Source organism: Acinonyx jubatus, chromosome B3 (assembly GCF_027475565.1).
Source record: "Acinonyx jubatus isolate Ajub_Pintada_27869175 chromosome B3, VMU_Ajub_asm_v1.0, whole genome shotgun sequence".
NCBI lineage: Eukaryota > Metazoa > Chordata > Mammalia > Carnivora > Felidae > Acinonyx > Acinonyx jubatus.
This window is the reverse complement of record NC_069386.1, coordinates 25,540,738-25,560,607: the sequence shown is the minus strand read 5'-3', so window position 1 is coordinate 25,560,607 and position 19,870 is coordinate 25,540,738.

Here is a 19,870-nt window from a genome sequence, read left to right as displayed (position 1 = left end):
TATTATATAATGTTTGCTTCAATTTATATGACGTTTTGGAAGGGGCAATACTATACCATCAGAGAACAGATCAGTAGTTGCCTGGGGCTGGAGGTGAGGGAGGGAATGACAACACACAAATTTTGGGGGGTAATTTATCTGTTCTATATGGTACTTTGCTAATGGATATATAAATTGATGCATATGCAAAAGCCACAGAACTTCTACTACAAAAAGTTAGTTTTTATTTCAATTCAAAAATTTAACAATCAACCAGCATATTAATGAAAGCCAAATTGAATGCAGACTGTGACAGACAAATCTCACTCTATTACAAATAAATGACATAATCACATTGAAAGGGTGGGAAAGAAAGTAGCATGTTTGCTCACCTTATTGCACTGATAGACCTTGGTGTGAGAACCCTCAGAGCAAATGAAAATTTCTTATTCTCTTTCAAGATGGGAAAGGGTACATATGTGAAGCCTGGAGTGCTTCATTTATTTTGCTTCCATAAGGACAGTTAGCCTGAGATTAGAAACATCTGAAATGAGGGTGGAATAGAGAGAATCCCAGAGCAACTGTACGATGATCCTGATCAACTGTGTCTCCCACCTACCTGTTTGCACACTCTTTAGGTAAATAATTATTAAATTCTCCCTTTTTCCTCAAAATTTGCTACCAAGAATCCAAACCATCCTACGAGATACACCTTCCTTATGATATTTTGAGGAATTTACTCAAGCACGTGCTTCTGTAAAATTAGTGAGTAAATCAAGAAAAATGAAACCTGAGGTTCACAAAACCGTATCTAACCCAGTAATGCAACAACAACTGTGATCACAGATTTGTAGCGGGCATAAAAAGCAAATGATTCAGACTGGAGCTATCTGGCAAGGTGTGATGTTGTGGATTAGATATTATACTTATTGGGTTTTCATAATGTCAAGGAAAAAATACAGAATAAGGAAAGTATTATATTTATTAGTAGCCAAATATTTTGCAGAAGACACCCAAAAACTTTCCCATTAACAAAGACTTGGTTATTTGCCTTCACCTAAATCAGCCATAGGCAAGGGGATACAATTCCTAAAAAGAAGTCTGTTTTTTTTTTAACTTATAAGAGTATGAACATCCTAATGTACCTGGCTTCTGCCATTAAGAAAGTAAGCAGAAGAAGCACTGTTTTGTTATCAGTCAACAATTGCTGTGGTAGTATTTTGTCAGGCCACTAAAAAGGGCACTTACTTTGGGCTAAGAGTCCCATCCTCCCACAGTATCAGGACAATAGACTCCCCAGATCTCAGCCAGGAGAGAGAAAGGAAGAAGCCCAAATGTATTTACATCCTGAATTGAAAGTTACAGAAGTGAGTAAGGGATTACATGGATATTATAAATTACATGTGGCAGACTGGATGACTTTACTGGATATTGTAAATTTCATATGGCAGATGCAATAAAAGGTCCAGTGATGGAAATGGAGACAGATGATTGCTTTTCACACACAAAGAGAGCAATGTTGTATTTCTATTAAATGTATTGTGAGAAGGGTTACACATATGTCATAGAATTTTCCACAGCAACAAGGTCTAGTTTAATTTTACATCAAATACTTCCATATCAAAATTGATTTTGTAGCTTTTTCTGTAGTGCAAGGATTACTTGATGTGATAGACTTTCAATGCAGCTTCCATTTACATTGGAATTGATTGCATTAAAGGGCTTTATACACAGAAAAATTCAATTTGCTAGCCATTTATTCCAAAGATATTTTTCTTAGGAAACAAAAAAGTCTGTCATCATTGAAAAGATTAAGAAAGTTTTAGGAGTTTCAGGTCCTCAGGAGAAAATGTAAAGTGAGACTGGACAAAGAATCAAAAACTATCATTGAAAAGCAATTCTGTACTAGTTATTGAGGTCTTTTCTTTTCCTAATCACTGTTGATTGTCTCACATTGCTAGAAACTCCAAAAGTCCTGACAAAAACAAATAGCAGCATAACTGCTAACACACTTGTTTTAGGATACATTTATTTTTTTTAATTTTTATACATTTATTTATTTTTGATGGACAGAGAGAGATAGAGCACAAGTGGGGGAGGGGCAGAGAGAAGACACAGAATCTGAAGCAGGCTCTAGGCTCTGGGCTGTCAGCACAGAGCCCGACGCAGGGCTCGAACTCACAAACTATGAAATCATGACCTGAGCCAAAGACAGACGCTTAATGGACTGAGCCACCCAGGCCCCCCAAGGATACACTTATTTTTTTATACAATTGTTGTATAATATATATCTTCCTAGTTGCTTTAATTTTTCTGAATTTCCATTTTTTTTAAAAAAGGCAGATTTTTAAAAATCTCTGAGAGATGTTTTTTGTAATGAATTTAATTTTTTTCAGTTTATCTGTAATTTATAGTAACCTTGGGGTGCCTGATTGGCTCAGCCGGTAGACCATGTATGTGACTCTTGATCTTGGGGTCCTGAATTTGAGCCCCACAATGGGCGTAGAGGTTACTTTAAAAAATAAACATAAATAATTTGTAGTTACCTCATTACTATAAAATGGTATATGTACTTGGATACTGCAGAGAACTAAAAATTAACTCATTGTTCCAACAATCAGTGTCATACATTAAGTTTTGATCTATTTTCTAAATAAACACATGCAAGGTCTTGTATTATGATGTCACTTAGTACTATATTATGAGCATTTTCTATGTCATTAAAGATTATCCGAATAGATATTATGCCTAGTTAAATTCTTTTTTAAGGCTGTTAACATATTTTATTTAAGAATTTCTGTACTCTTATACATTTAGTCTGTTTTCAATACTTTACTAGTAAAAGTATTCAGATCAATACAACTTCCAGCTGGCTTTATATTTTGTAATCAGAAATTAGCTCAGATTTCTAAAGAACAGATGCCCAGTTTTTCAAACCAGATTTGTAATTACTGGTTCACAGTGCATGAAATTTCTTGAGGCTCAAGTAAAACAGACATATGAAAATTAATAGCATTTATTGCCAGAATGCATTAGAATGCTTTTGTTACAGAACAGTTAGCAATATAAATTATTTTTTTCAAATTAGTTCATGAAAATGCTATCATATTAATTCATATTTCATCAAAATTTGCTTATAACATTTTTGTCATATTCAACTTTTAAAACTTTATAAAACATTTATTATTCACTTATTTTTCTATCACTTTTTTTCTCAAAGTATTTTTCCCACTTTAAAACTCAGTTCATAGTTATTTTTTCTAAAATATTTATGGCTTAACTTTTTATGTTTTATTTTTAAAATTTTATTATTATAATTATTTTAAGTATAGCTGGCACACAATCTCCCATTAGTTGTACATTGGATGTACATTTTACATTAAGTGTACAACATAGTGATTTGCCATTATGTTATGCTCAACATAAGTGTAGCTACCATCTGTCCCCATACAACACTATTTCAATGCAATTGACTACATCCCGTATGCTGTACCTTTTATTCCCATGACATATTTGTTCCATAACTGGAAATGACTTAAATTTTTAAAATAAACTTTTTATTTGAGGTAATTTTAGATTCACACATGACTGTAAGAAATAATACAGAGAGATCCCATGTGCCCTTTGCCCATGTGCCCTTAAAGGTAATATCTTGAAAATTATAGGGCGCCTGGGTGGCTTAGTCAGTTAAGTGTCTGACTCTTGGCTTCTGTTCAGGTCATGATCTCACAGTTTGTGAGTTCAAGCCCCCTGTCGGGCTCTGCACTGGTAGCATGGAGCCTGCTTGAGATTCCATCTCCCTATCTCTGCCCCTCCCCTGCTTGGTCTCTCTCTCTCTCTCTCTCTCTCTCTCTGAAGAATAAATAAATAAACATTAAAAAATTATACTATAATATCACAACCAGGATAGTGACATTGACATAGTTAAGACACAACATTTTGTTGCCTGCTTGAACTAAGATGTCCAATAGCCAGTGTCCCTACCCCACCTCTCCTTAAACTCTCGCTACCACCAATTTGTTTTCTATGTGTATAATTTTGTCATCGCAACAATATTATATAAATGGAATAATCCAATAATAATATTTGGGGATTAGCTCTTTTCACTCAGCATATATCTCCAGAGTTTCATCAGTTGGCACGTATCAATAAAAAATAATTTGCCCTTTTCGATGGCGAACACTATTCTACAGCATGGATTAAGTAAAGTTTGTTTAAAAGTTCATTTATTGAAAGATATCTGGCCCATTACATTTTGGCTCCCATTAACAAAACTGCTACAAACAGTTGTGCACAGGTCCCTGTGTAAACATAAATCTTCATTTTTCTGAAATAAATGCCGGGAGTGCCATTGGCAGTTTGTATGGTACTTGCATACTTAGAATTTTTTTTTAGAGACTGTTTCTAGTGTGGTCATGTTTTATTATATTTTCATCAGCAATCTGTAAGTGATGGAGTTTCTATGCATCCTTGCCAGCAATTGATGTTGTTTTATATATATATATATATATATATATATATATATATATATATATTTTTTTTTTTTTTTTTTTTTTTTGCTTTAGCCATTCTGATAAATGTGCAGTGATACCTTATTGTTTCAATTTGAACCTACACAATAGCTAATGATGTTGAACATGTTGTCATGTACTCACTTGCCATTTTTACAGCCTGTTTAGTGAAATGTCTTTTAATGGCTTTTGCTCACATTCTAATTGGGTTTTGGAATTTTTTTACTGTTCTGTTCTATGAGTTCTCCATACACGATATATAATAGAGTCCCACTGGATACATAGTTTGCAAACATTTTCACCCACTCTATAACCTGTCTCTTTATCCCCTTGCCCCAAGTAGGGCCTTCACAGAACTAAGAATTTCAATTTTGACATAGTTCAACTTAGCAAACTTCCCTGATATGAGTTGTGCTTTTTTTGTCATGTCCAAGAACTCTTTGGCCAGCACTGTATCCCAAAGTTTCTTTCCATGTTTTTTTTTGTTTTTTTTCAAAAATTTTCTAATCCATATGTTTTAAATTAAGTCAACATTTCACCCTTATTTGATTTTTTTAAAGCAGACTTTATTTTTTTAGAAGAATTTAAGGTTCACAGTAAAATTTAGTACAAAGTACAGAGATTTCCTATATACTCTCTGACTCCACACATGCATAGCCTCCTTTATTATCACTGCCCCTCAAAGTAGTACATTTGTTACAAGTGATGAGCCTACATTAACACATTGTTAACCAAAGTCTATAGTTTATATTAGAGTTTGCTCTTGGTGTACATTCTATGAGTTTGCACAAACGTGTAATGACATGTATCCACTATTATTGGATCACATAAAATAGTTTCATTGCCCTAAAAATCCTCTGTGCTCTACCTATTCATTTCTCCCTCCTTCTCAACACCTGGAAACCATGGATCTTTTTACCATTTCCATAGTTTGTCTTTTTCAGAACGTCATATAGTTGGAATCTTACAGTATGTAGCCTTCTCAGATTGGCTTCTACCACTTAATAATATGTATTTAAGATTCCTACTTGTCTTTTCATGGCTTGATAATTAATTCCTTTTTTATCTTTGAATAATCTTCCATCACAATGATGTATCACAGTGCATTTATCTACTCACCTATCGAAGGACATCTTGGTTGCTTCCAAGTTCTGGCAATTGTGAATAAACCTGCTATATACATCAGTGTGCAAGTTTTTACATGGATATAAGTTTTCAAATCATTTGGATACATATGGAAAAGAACAATTGTTGGATTGTATGCAAAGAGTTTGTTTAGTCTTGTAAGAAACTCCCAAAATGTCTTCCAAAATGGCTGTACCATTTTGCATTACCACCAGCAGTAAATGAGCGTTCCTGTTGCTCCACATCCTTACTACCATTTGGTGTTACAGGGTTCTGGATTTTGGCCATCCTAATAGGTGTATAGTGGTATCTTGTCATTTTAACTTGCATTTCTCTAATGATATATGATATCGAGTATCTTTTCATATGCTTATTTTTCCTCTTTATATCTTTTCCAGTGAGGTGTCTATTCAGGTTTTTGGTCCATTTTGAATTGGGTTATTTGTTTTCTTATTGTTGATTTTTAAGAGGTATTGTATATTGTGGATAACAGTCCTTAATCACAATGTTTTATTTTTTCAAATATTTTCTCCTAGTCTATGGTTTGTCTTCATTCTCTTTACAGTGTCTTTCAAGCAGAAGTTTCTAATTTTAATAAAGCACAGTTTATCAACTATTTTTTTCTGGGATCATGCTTTCCGTGTTGTATCTAAAAAGTCATTGCCAAATACAAGGTCTTATAGATTTTCTCCTATATTGTCTTGTACTAGTTTTAGTTTCGTGTTTTACATTTAGGTCTTTTATTCATTTTAAATTAAATTTTTAAATGTTTATTTATTTTTAAAGAGAGAGAATGAGTAGGGCAGAGGCAGAGAGGGAGAGAAACCTAAGAATCTGAAATAGGCTCTGTGTTGACAGCAGAGATACTGATGCGAGGCTGAAACTCAACAGTGAGGTCATGGCCTGAGCTGAAGTTAGATGATTAACCAACTGAGCCACCCAGGCACCCCATTCACCCCATTTCGAGTTAATTTTTGTAAAGGGTGTAAAGTCTGTGTCCAGATTTTTTTTTTGCATGTGGATGTGCAGTTGTTCCAGCACCATTTGTTAAAAATATATTTTCTCCATTGTATTGGCTTTGCTCCTTTGTCAAAGATTAGTTGGTTATTTTTATATGTTTCCAGATTCTCTATTCCATTCTATCGATTTGTCCACTTTTTCACCAATATTATGTGTCTTGATTATAGTAGACTTATACTAAATCATGAAGTCCAGTAGTCTTCCATGTTTATTGTTCTCCTTTCATATTGTGGTGGTTATTGTGGATCTTTTCCTTTTCCATATAAACTTTAGAATCAGTTTCTTACAGTCCACAAAATAACTTGCTGGGATTTTTATTGGGATTGTGTTGCATTTATTGATTACTTGGAAAGAACTGTCATTTTAAAAATAATCAGTCTTCCCTATCCATGAATATGGAATATATCTTCACTTATTTAGTTCTGTAATTTCATTTATCAAAGTTTTATAGTTTTCCTCATATAGAATATATGTAATATATATATTATATTTGTACCTAATATTTCATTTTGGGGGGGTGCTAATATCAATGGTAATATTTTTAATTTCAATATCCATGTGTTCATTGATGGTGTGTATAAAATTGACTGACTTTTATATATTATCCTTTTATCTTACAACCTTGCTATAATCATTCATCAGTTCTGGAATTTTTTGGTGTGTTCTTTTGGATTTTTCCATATAAACAATCTTGTCATCTGGGAACAAAAAAAGTTTTATTTTTCCTTCTCAATCTATATAAATTTCATTTCTTTTTCTTGTCTTTTTGCACTAGCTAGAATTACAGTAGTCTGTTGAAAAGTAGTGGTGAGAGATGACACCTTTTTCTGATTTTATTGAGAAAGCTGTTTATTCCCATTAAGTACAATATTAAATACAGGTTTCTTGTAAATTTCTTTTTTTTTTAAATTTTAATGTTTTATTTATTTTTGAGAAAGAGACAGAGAGAGAGAGAAAGAGAGAGAGAGAGAGAGAGAATGGAAGATGGACAGAGAGAGAGGGAGACACAGAATCCAAAGCAGACCCCAGTCTCTGAGCTGTCAGCACAGAGTCTGGCACAGGGCTCACACTCTCAAACCGTGAAATCATGACCTGAGCTGAAGTCGAAAAGTTGAACCAACTGAGTCACCTAGGTGCCCCTTTTGTAAATATTATCAGGCTGAGGAAGTTCCCCTCTATTTCTCCTGAGAGTTTTTGTCATGCATGGATGTTGTATTTTCCCAAATGCCTTTTACTCATCTATTAATCTGATCAGGTAATTTTTCTGTTTTAGCTTGTTGCTATAATGGATTATGTTAATTTATTTTCAAATGTGGAACCAGTCTTGCTTACCTGGGATAAATCCCACTTGGTCATGGCATATAATTCTTTTTGTACATCATTGGATTCAATTTGCTATACTTTGATTTTTTTTTTTTTTTTTGCACATGGAACATTCTACAGGATAAATTATAATGTTGAGCCAGAAACCAAGTCAACAAATTTGAAATCATTCAAAATATACAAATCTAACCAAAATGGAATAATATTTGAAATGAAAAAAACAGAATGAGATTTGTGAAAATTAAGCATACTTATAAATAATGAATTGGTCAAAGAAGAAATTACAAAGGAAATTAGAAAATACTTTAAGTAAATGTAAATGAAAACACAACCTGCTAGGACTATGTGTTACAGCTAACACAGTACTTAGAGGAAAATTTAAAACTATACATGCTTTTTTTAAAAAAAAAGGAAGATTTTAATCAATAACCTTGTTTAGAGCCTTTAAAATATAGAAAGAAAATAAACAATGGTAGGGAAACAGACTGAAGGAAATAATAAAGATTAGAACAGAAATAAGTAGAAAGTAATAAAAAAAACCTATAGGAAAAAACCAGTGAAAACAAAAGATATTTTTAAAAAGATAAACAATATGCATAAACTTTTATCCAGACCAACCAAGACAAAATAAAGAGAAAATATTAGAATTACAAAAATCAGAAATGGAAGAACAATTATTATTATTAATCTAAAAGAAAAAATATATATAAGAGAATATTAAGAAGAATTGTAAGTAAGTTGAGATGAATTTGACAAATTTCTATAAAGACAAAAACAAAACTGACTCAAGAAGAAATAGGCAATATTTTTTCCTTTAACATTTAGGTTTTTAATTTGACTAGGACCAACTTCTTGATGTTTGCTAACAGATCTATTCATATTTTCTTCCTATGGTGACTCAGTTATTCTACAACCTCATGCTAAAATGCCCTTTGGTCATTGATTTTTAGTGTAGATTTTTCCAGATTTTCCAGATATATTTGTCCATATGTACTTTCATGAGCAACTGCAGTCTTTACTATGTTCCATTAAACTTTTTGTTTCTTTTTATGAAGTTCCATGCTGGTGTTATTATTATAACTTTTTAATATCAGCATCGTATATGATTAATGATTGTTTTTATATTCCTTTTCAAAAAAATCATTGTTGTCAAAATACATTCTTTCTGTTATAAATTTTTAAATAAGTGGTTGAATTCTTAATTTTTTTTTCAAACTCCAGCAGCAGTTTGATTTGGATTGCATTAATTGTATAGATTAATTTAGTAAGAATTAACATGTTTATATGATTAAGTTATCCTATTTATGTGCATGGAATGTGTTTCATTTTTGAAAACTTTTTAAATGTCACCTAAAATAGCCATTTTTTTCAATAGAAATTGTATGTCAAATTTTTTTCTTGCTTTTTGAATTAAAGAATATGATTGCTTTTTTTGATGTTTCCTGATGACAACTTTAATGTCTCAACTATTCTTCTTACCCTTATACCTCACATATGGGCAAGCTGATAAGAAACCCCACTGCTCCCTCTATTGGCACCAGTTGAAGTTTGAAACTGTACAAATGTTTGTCTATGTATAAGAATACTCCCCCAAGCTCCCAGCCCCCACCAGTAACAATAATCCAACCTGATCTCCTTTCCCCACTCTCCCAAGCTATTTTCCTACCAGCTCAGTAAACCTGTCCTATTATCCCCCAAATCCCTCATTATGTGAGTAATAATCTTTTTTATACCTTTTCCTTGTGTGAGTGTGACAAAGTTTGGGCCATGTTTTGGGTGAGGAGTCCAATTTCTTTCTGCAGGATGACAGCAACATTGTGGCTAATGGTATTTTATTTTTATTATAAATTTATATTTTGTAAAACTTATATTTTCCAACAATTTCACTTTTATAGAGATATTTGTCTTTGAAAATTGGCCATATAGCTGAAGATTTGCCAAACTGTGTTGTTGTTTTAATAGTTTGTGACTTAATTCTCACCAATTTTCTATGTAAATTATCATGTAATTTATACGTTACAAAAGTTCAATCTCTTTCTTTCAAATCCTGACACTTGACAATTTTTATTCTTTTGATATAATATTGTCTAGGACTTCCAAAACTACATTAAAAAGTCATGATTCTAGTGAGCATTTTTATCCCATTCTGATCTTAAAGAGAAGACATCTGAAGACTTCCTACTAATATAATGTATGCTGTAGATTTTTAGAATGTAACATTTACCAGATAAGGATCATTCTTTTATATTTTATTTTTTGACAGTTACTTTTTAATATCATAAGTAAATGGGTGTTGAACTTATGGAAATCTATCTCTGAATCTATTGAGAGAAGCATTTAATTTTTTTTCTGCCTACCAATTTGGTAACTTAAAAATTGCTGACAGATTTTCTAATGTTGAATTTTCCATGCATTTCTTGGTTAAATCAAAATTTGTCATGTAACATATTAACTGCCATCTGATTCTAAGTGTTTTATAATCTTCCTAGGACTTTGTTAAACTAAAGATCATTTATTTTTCAAAAATATAAGAAATTTTAGCAAGAATATATTTAATAATATTCAAAAAGCAATCTGAATGATACTGATTCTTTGGAACTTGTTGAAGTTTTTCCTTTATGGCCAAAATAATGAATACTTGACAAGATCATGTATTCTCTATATGTGAAACATGATATTCAAGATATGATCATTGATTAAATTTTTTTAAGTGTATGATTCACATATTATATTTCTCAGTTTTTGTTTTCTCAATTTATAAGCTCTGAAAGGGATGAGTTAAATTATTTATTTATTTATTTCTCTTAAAATTCTATCCACTATAGCTATAAATATTAAAAGCTTATATTGTTAGATACATATATGTTCAAAATAGTAATATCATTTTTTCTAGTGTTCTTTTTATGAGTAGGTGACATTTCTCATTATCTATGGAAATATTTGACATAAATTTTATTTTGCATAATATTAAAATTGTTACCTTACTTCATCTAGATTTTCCCTATTTCATTTTCAACTTTTTGTTTCAAGTTGTGTTTACTGGAAACAGAATATTTTTGGATATTTTAAAAAAATAAAATGAATCTGAAAATTTTTGTCTCTGAGTTCTTGTTTTTAATCCATTTGGATCTATCATAAATTTAAAAAATATCACTGAATAAAAATGACTTTTGATATAAAATTCTATGATTTTTCATATACTTATAAATTCATGTAACCACCACCAAAATTAGGGTACACTATAATTCCATCACCACCTGCTAGAGACTGAATGTTTGTGCCTCCTCCCCAAATTCTTATATTGAAACCCTATCCTGCCCTGTGATCTTTAAAGATGGGGCCCCTAAGGAAGCAATTTAGGTCAAATGAGATCAGAAGTGTGGGGCTCTGATCTGATAGAATTAGTGTACTTATAAGAAGAAACGTCAGAAAATTCATTCTCTTTTTCTCCCTGTGCACATACACCAAGGAAAAATCATGTGAGGACACATGATTCAAGGTGGTTGAAATCACACCAAGAAAACACCTTATACTAGAAACCGACTCTGCCAGACTTTGACCATTGACGTAGAGCATCCAAAACTGTGACAAAATAAATCTTTTATTTAAGCCATACCATCTATGATATTTTGTTATGGCACCTGGAGCAGACTAATATAGATTTTGGTACAGAGAAGTGGGTACTGATGTAACAAATAACTAAAAATGTTAACGTGGCTTTGGGACTGGGTAATATGTAGAAGCTGGAAGACTTTAGAACTACATGCTCGAAAAAGCATTGTTATAAAAAGATTGTTGGTAGAAATATAGATGTTAAAGATGATTCTGGTAAGAGCTCATATAGAAAAAAAAAACAGGTGGGCTGGAGAGAAAGTCTCCATCTTCTTAAAGAATCCATAAATAATTATAAGCAGATTGTTGGTGTTTTAAAATCATTCTGGTGAGGATTCAGATAGAAATGAGGAACAAATTATTGGAAATTGGAAGAAAGGCAATGCTTGTTATAAAGAGGCAAATAACTTGGCTGAATTATGATCTAGTGTTTTGTGGAAGATAGAAATTACAGATAATGAAATTAGATATTTAGCTAATGAAATTTCTAAGGAAAATTTTACAGGTGCACCTTATGTTCTACTGACTGCTTATAGTAAAATGTAAGAGGAGAGAGATGAATTAAAGGATTGTTAAGCAAAAAGGAATCAGAACTTGAAGACTTGTGAAATTCTCAGCCTGTCCATATTGCAAAAAAAAGATAAAACATGTTTAAAAAAAAAAAAAAACAACTAAGGCTGTGGCTGATCAACCAGTTGGTAGGGAGATTATTATGGCTGTGAACCATAGATCTAATCAGCAATCTCAGCAGAAGTCAGAAATAGAGATAAGATTATGCCAGCAGAGACACTGCCAGCTATGCCTAAAGGAAATAGAAAAAAAAAAAAAGGTGGAATGGAGGAAGGTTGCAAACGTGTTATCCTTCAAGAAAGTGATAGAATGATCTAATAATTCATAGATCATCAGAGCTGCCAATCCTACCACAGGCCCAGGGACAAGGCTGATTCTTTCTGAGTTTCAGAGGTAGGACCTCTCTTCAATTTCACTCCCCCCACGACCCGCCACAGAGTAGTGCATTGGCAGGGATTTCACAGAATGCCATGGGAATGGGGCCCTTGCAGAGAGTCAAAGATCAAGACTACCCCATAGAGCAATAGAGGTATTGCTGCTGTCCCAGCAAGCCTGGAAGGCAGAGCATCAAACCAAAGAGGATTGTTCTCAAACATTAATACCTGGTGGAATTTGCCTTGCTAGCTTTTGGATTTGCTTGGGACCCATTACCCATCATTCCTTCTGTTTTTTTTTTTTCTTTTTAAAATGACAATGTCTATTCTAAGCCTGTTCCACCATTATGTCTTGGAAGCACATAATCTGTCAGGGTTACACAGGCTCACAACTGAAGACATATTTTTCTTCAGGGTAAATTACAACTCATATGATTTAGATGAGATTTTGGATTTTAGAGTTCATGCTAGAATGAGTTAAGACTTTGGGAATGGAATTAATGTATTTTGCATGTGAGATGACATGAATTTGGAGGTGCCAAGGATGGAATTTATGGACTTCATCTTTGTGTCTCCCCAAAATTCACATATGGAGGGCCCATTCCCCAAAATGACTGTATTTGAAGATGGGTCCCTTAAGGAAGGAATTACTGTCAAATGCATTCAGAACTGTAGAACTTTAATCTGATAGGATTATTGTCCTTCTAAGAAGAAACACCAGAGAGAAAGGGCATACGAAGACCTAGTGAGAAGGTGGATGTCTACAAGCCAGAAAGAAACTGACCTTGTTGGATGTTGGTCTGACTTCTATCTCCCAGAACTACAAGAAAATACGTTTACTTGTTTATGTTACCTTGTTTGTGGTATTTTGTTATGGTAGCCCAAGCACACTAATACACTACCCAATTCCTTTGTGCTATCCTTCATCTCTAATCTCCATAAACCACAGATTTGATCTCAATTATTAGTTCTGTCTTTTTAAGAATGTCATATAAATGAGGTAATAAATTACAGAATTTTTTTTAGGTTTGCAACTTTTACTAGGCATAATGCCTTTTGGATCCATCCAAGTTGTTTTGTGTATCAGTAGCCCATTTTTTATTGCTGAGTAGTATTCCATTGAATGAATGCAGCCCAGTATGCTCACTTATTTACCTGTTGAAGAAAATAGGCTGTTAGTAGGTTTAGTTCATTTTGAACAGAGCTATTATCAATGGATTTTGTGTGAATATATTTTTATATTTCTCTACAGTAAATACTCAAGAAGTGAGATTTCTGAGTATATGGTAAATACATCTTTAACTTCGTAAGTAACTTAGGTTATCCCAACTATTTTATAGTTATCCCAACTATTTTGCACCATGGCTGTAGTATTTTGCATAACCATCTTCTATGTATGATAGTTCTAGTTGCTTTTAATCCTCACTAGTTTTTTTTTTTATCCTAAAGTTTCTAACTGCTGTATGGTGGCATCACAATATGATTTTAATTTGCATTTCTCTAATGGATAATTTTGTTGCACATATTTTTGGGTGCCATCTGTATATCTTATTTGCTAAAGCATCTGGTCATATCTTTCAATCAGTTTTTAATTGAGTTGTTTGATTTCTTACTACTGACATTTGAGAGTTCTTTATATATCCCAGATAGAAGTCCTTTGTTGTATATGCAATTTATAAATATTTTCTGCCAATATGTACCTTGTCATTTCGCTACCTTACACATTTCATTTCTTAAACTAATGTTTTAAATTTTTATTAAACACAGTTTGTCATTTTATTATAGATTGTGCTTTTGGTGCCATGTCTAAGTCTTACTAATCTCAAGTCATAAATATTTTTTTTTCCTTTTTTCCCCCCACAAGTATCTAAAAAGAAAAATTTTAGATATATGGTAATTGGTAATTCAGATATATGATTAATTCTGTGATCTTTTTTGTATAAGTTATGAGGTTTAAGCCAAAGTTAAGTTTAATTTTGCATATGAATGTCCAGTTGTTTAGACACTATTTGCTGAAAGGCTTATCCTTGGTCAGCAATCACTTGAACATATTTTGGGGTATGTACTTCTGGACTTTCTGTTGCGTTCAATTGATCTATGTGTCTATCCCTTCATCAATACCATACTATCTAGATTAGATTATTACAGCTTTATGGTAATTCTAAAAATGCAGTGGAATTTCTTCCATTTAACCTAAAATGTTTCTTATTTAGTTTGGGAAAATTTATTTTTATTTTGTCAAATAATTTCTTTCCTGATTTTTTTCTCTATTTCTGGTACCTGCTATTATCCAGGCTTTGGCATCTGTACTTATATATTTCATTTCTTTTTTCTAATTCTTTACATTATTATCTCCTTATCCTTCAATCCTGCCTTTCTGAGTCCTTCAACATGATACTCCAGCTCTCTCATTTTTTTCTTCAGTTATTTAAATTTTATTTATCCCTCTAAACATGTTCTTTCTGAAAACAGTTATATATTCCATAACTGAAAAATTACCAGATTCTTTTTTATATTCTGTTCTTTTTCCATGATACTACTGTTCTCTTGCCTCTTTGAGATATTTATTTTGCTTATTTTATTTTATTTTATCACTTCATCTTTTTCAATTGTTTTGCTTCATGTAGAAAAAAGTGGCCTAGTTTTTTCTTTTTAGTTCTGGATGTACTTCCCAAATGTCCAGTATTTTTTTTTTTCTGTGAGCCCATGTTCTGCTGAAGTAGCAGATAACCAGGTTGATGATAGATGTTACAGTAAGGCTACAGACCAGGCCTCGGGTTTCATTGTTCCACATCACTGACAGTTTTTCATTGTCAATTAGGTTTTACAGTCTTGAATTATGGATTTCACCTCCATTGGTTTACTTCAATTATTTTTTTTCAAATTACTCTTTCAGCATGTGAGATACAGTGACTTGTACATGTTAATCAATATTTATTACTTTTATTGTTTCCATTGGATGATGATGATGAAGTTGAAGATGGTAACTTGTTTCAAATACATCTGGCTCATTCTTACTTTAGAAACTTTGAACTTTATCTTGCTTTTATTTTCTCACCTCTTCCATGATTCAGATTTCAATTAAAAATTCATTTGCTCAAAGAAAATTTTTTTGTTATCACATTTAATATGGCTCTTCTCAAGTCATTTTATATCACTTTTGTTTTATTTTTATCACTGTACATACTTCTATTTGAAATTATCTTATTTTTATTGCTTTTTTTTTCTCTTTTCTTCACTAAAATGTAGTGTCTTGTAACCATTCCAACTACTAACAGAGCAGAAACCAAATCCTAAGCTTACCTAATGTGATGTGTATTGCTTTTTAAAATGTGTGTACATCTCTTTAAGTATTATTTATTGAATTTCACCAAATAGACACAATTTGACAATATGCTTATTGAAGGAATTTCAGATCTAAGCAATATTTTAACGCTAATATCTTATCCTCTTTTACTGTTTTCAGGAATGCAGTCAAAGAACACAAAAAACTTTACGCCATTTATGAAACCAGGTGAGTCCATATCTTCAATTTATCTATTAAAGTTGTCTTCTACTTTTCACTAATAATACAAGTATTATTAGTCATTGTGATATGAGCTTATGAGTTACCTAGCTCTATATATTTTGTGTTTGAAACATCCACCAAAATTATTGTAAAGCATACATAGAAACTAAATAATAATAACAACAATAATAATATAACCTTAAGTTATCTTATGTAATTTTTCTATAATTTTAATTTGAAATTTAAGTAAATAATTTAAAAATAAAATTGAATTCTAAAAGGGCATCTGATTCTACGACTAAGTGCATCCAATGTTAAAATAAAATGTCTTAGTATTAGAGGAAACTTCAAACGTCGTTTGAAATTTCACATATTTGGAAAGGTAGTCCAAAGTTTTGTGTGTATAAAAGCATGTTCTCCAGCTGATACTCTTTTGGAAAGAAATTGGCTACAACAACAAGATTTGGCAGCAAATCTTATGAAAACCTGTATTTAACAGAAACTAAAGCATCTGATAAATTCTTGTTTATCTTTAAACATTCAACTACAATATGATTTACAATTAAAATTTCTCCAGATACCAACCACCCCCAACCTCCAAACTCAATCAGCATCTCAGGCAAAAATCATTCTCCTCTGGGCCCACTATTTGTTAATGTTTAAAGCATTTCTATGTAAAGTGCCAATAATTATTTTATTTCTTCCTTCCTTCCATATATCAAATTCTAAGTACTGTAATACAGTGCTATTCAATATTTTTGGTAGAAGTAATAATTTATTAGAATACGTCATTTTAGTATTGTTTATTGTGTACATATAATTTCATTTACTTAATCAAATATATCCTTAAGATAAATTCTTTAAGGCAGTATTATATGAGAAAAGAATATACACATTTAAAATCTTTTAAATTTATGTATGTTTGTACATAATTTTGCAAAAATTGTAAGTATAGAGCACTAGTATTCACAAGGAAACATAGCCATGTAATCACCAGTCGGATTGGGAAATAGCATATTAAGTACTTCAGAATCTCACTCCAATCTGTGCCAGGCATTCCCTTCTCTTCACCAAAAATAACCAATGTCATGACTTCTTTCACCATCTCCTTAGTTTGGATTCCCCAGAAATAAGATTCTTTCCAAGATGAGAATTCTTTTTCCAGTGCTGTATAGGACAAATGCTGTCAGGAAAAACTTGTGAGAATGATCAACAAGTACGGAATGAGAAGTAGAGAAAATACAAAGAGTATTTTTGAGACATCTAGCTTCTATCAGATCTCTAGGCACTCTGTAACATCAATTATAGAACAAAATCTGTCCACCTAGAAGCCTGGTGGCTATACACCTACATCAAAACACTTTAACAAGGCACTGTCTCTGGGGGAGGAGCATAACATCCCAGGGATCTCAAGCACAAGCACGTAAGCAATGTTTTGAAAAACAAAAAAAAAAGTGGAGGTTTGAGTGATTTGTAGCCAAAACTACATCTAGGAACTAACAAAGGGAGCTTGGTACCAACAGCATATGCTGCAAACCATGCTTTGCACCATGAAGATCCATTTTCTTCTCACATTAAGTTTATGCCACAGGTTTTTAAGTATTCTAATTGGTCACAATTTCATGGAAAACTTACCAGCAAAGGTTTTGCAAAAAAACACAGCTTACACTGCTATAGTACTTCAAGAGGCGATGATAGATATGAATCACCTCCATGCCCCACCCTACCATACCACCTCTTCTGGGTCAGCTGGATTGCTTGGTGGAATTACCAAGACAATTACCACTGAACCTCTGTTTGTCAAGACACTTTCAGGCAATTGATAATGCTGCCTCCCAACTGACAGTTGAGACTTGGCATATGAATGTCAAGAATAGATCCATTGAAAAGCTGAAAGCTTTTCCTCTAAGATCAGGAACAGGACAAGGAAGCCCACTCTCATCACTTTTACTTCAACATAGCATTGCAAATCTTGGAGCAACTAAGCAAGAAAGAGAAATAAGACATATCCAAATTAGAAAGGAAGGAGTAAAACTCTCTATTTGTAGATGACATGATATTATATGTAGGCAACTCTAAAGACTCCATAGGGGACAAAAAAAAACATTAGAACTAATAAATTTTATAAAGTTGCAAGATACAAAATCAATATACAAGAAACTATTGTATTTCTATATATTAATAAACTACCAGAGAGAGAACTTAAGAAAACAATCCTGTTCACAAATTGCATCAAAAAGAGTAAATAACTAGGAACAAATTTAACAAAGTAGGTGAAAGACCTGTACACTGACAACTATAAGACATTAATTAAAATAATTGAAGAAGATCAAATAAATGCAAAGGGGTGTCTGGGTGGCTCAGTTGGTTAAGCATCCGACTCTTGATTTTGACTCAGGTCATGATATTGTGGTTCATGAGTCCGAATCCCATGTTTGGCTCTACACTGACAGTACAGAGCCTGCTTGGGATTCTCTCTCTCCCTCTTTCTTTGCTCCTCTCTGCTCATTCTCCCTCTCCAAAAATAAATAAATAAAATTAAAATTTTTTAATTAAAAAAAACAAATGGAAAGATAGTCTGTGCTCAGGATTCAAAAGAAAAAATATTATTAAAATATTCATACTACTTAAAGCAATCTTGGGTACAGACCCAATGCAATCCTTATCAAAACTCCAATGAGTTTTTCATAGAAAGAGAAGTATCCTAAAATTTGTATAGAACCACAAAAGACCTCAAATAGCTAAACCAATCTTCAGAAAGATAAACAAAGCTAGACGCATCACTCTCCCTAATTTCAAACTTTATTACAAAGCTGCAGTAATCAAAACAGTATGGTGTTGGCATTAAAATAAACATATAGAAACAGAGTAGAGAGCCCAGAAATAAACCCACACATATATAGTCAATTAATTTATGACAAAGGAGACAAGAATACAATGGGAAAAGTCTTTTCAATAACTAGTGTTGCAAAACTGGGCAGCCACATACAGAAGATGAAACTGGACCACTATTTTATACCACACACAAAAATTAATTAAATGGATTAAAGACCAGAATGTAGGACCTGAAACCATAAAACTCCTAGATGAAAAAAGGCTTCGATATGACTCCAAAAGCAACAAACAAACAAACAAGTGGAACCACATCAAACTAAAATTGTCAGCAAAGGAAATCAGCAACAAAATTAAAAGGAAACCTATGGAATGGGGTAAAATATTTACAAATCATATATCTGATAAGGAGATTATGTGCAAAATCAAACAACTCAATAGCAACAAAACAAAAAAAAAACCCAAACAATCCAATTAAAAAAATGGTAGGTGATCCGAAGAGACATTTTTCCAAAGAAGACATGCAGGTACATGAACACATGTACATGAAAAGAGTCCCAGCATCACTAATGATCAGGGAGATACAAATCAAAACCACAATGAGATGTCACCTCACATCTGTTAGAATGGCTATTATCAAAAAAACAAGATATAACAAGTGTTTACAAGGAGAAAAGGGAATCCTTGTGCACTGTTGATGAGAATGTAAATTGTTGCAACCACTATGAGAAACAGTATGGAGGTTCCTGAAAAAATTGAAGGTAGAGACATCAAATGATCCAGTGGTTCCACTTCTGGGTATTTACCTAAAGAAATAAAACAAACAAGCAAACGCTGGCTTGAAAATATATCAGCACTGCATGTTCTTTACTGTATTATTTACAATAGCTATGATATGAAAATAACCTAAGTGTCTTTTGATGGATAAGTGGATAAAGAGAATGCAGTATGTATATGTACAATGGAATATTATTAAATCATGACATAGAAGTAAATCTTACCATTTGCAACAACAT